The sequence below is a fragment of the Sinocyclocheilus grahami genome, unplaced genomic scaffold (genome assembly GCF_001515645.1).
Source record: "Sinocyclocheilus grahami isolate Dianchi unplaced genomic scaffold, SAMN03320097.WGS_v1.1 scaffold2466.1, whole genome shotgun sequence".
In the NCBI taxonomy this organism is placed as follows: domain Eukaryota; kingdom Metazoa; phylum Chordata; class Actinopteri; order Cypriniformes; family Cyprinidae; genus Sinocyclocheilus; species Sinocyclocheilus grahami.
Window position 1 is genome coordinate 9,014 of NW_015507645.1, and position 646 is coordinate 9,659.

A 646-nucleotide genomic window follows, 5' to 3' on the forward strand; every position below is an offset into this window, starting at 1 on the left:
CTTTAAGACCTCTTCATACAAGTGCTAAGCAAACGTGTGTGATTTGTTATAATGCTCAACGCTGGGGATAAAACACGCATTTAAAAATCGTATGGATTGTGAGCAGATCTAAACGAATGCTGCAAAACCATTTTTATTCTTTTTCACTTTAATCGCTTGTCTCAAAAGATTTTGTGTAACTGAGCAGGGGCATTTTTATTGACCTTTTATATGAAAAAACAGACTTAACAGGAGGCTATTCAAGTATTTAGTTCTCGTTTTAACCGTAATATGCATCACACATACAAATTACAGCCGACGAATTATGAAACCAGTGCAACTGCATTTCAATTTTTCAAGCACTTTATCCAAAATCCTAGCGTTTTTCAACCCTTGAACGCACTATATTACAAATCAGGCATTTTCAAGGAATTCAAAAATAAACAAAACACATAAAAACAAGGAATTAAAATTTTTTCAAAATTATACATTTTAGGTATGCTGATCATTTTAGGATAAATTGTAGGAATGATACTTTTCTAAATTACTCATTTTTGGATTTGGCGTCTGTGAGGTTTTTCTAAAAAATTTAATTCGTATTTTTACTCGGCAAGGATGCATTACATTTATCAAAAGTGTCAGCGAAGACATTTATAACGTTACAAAA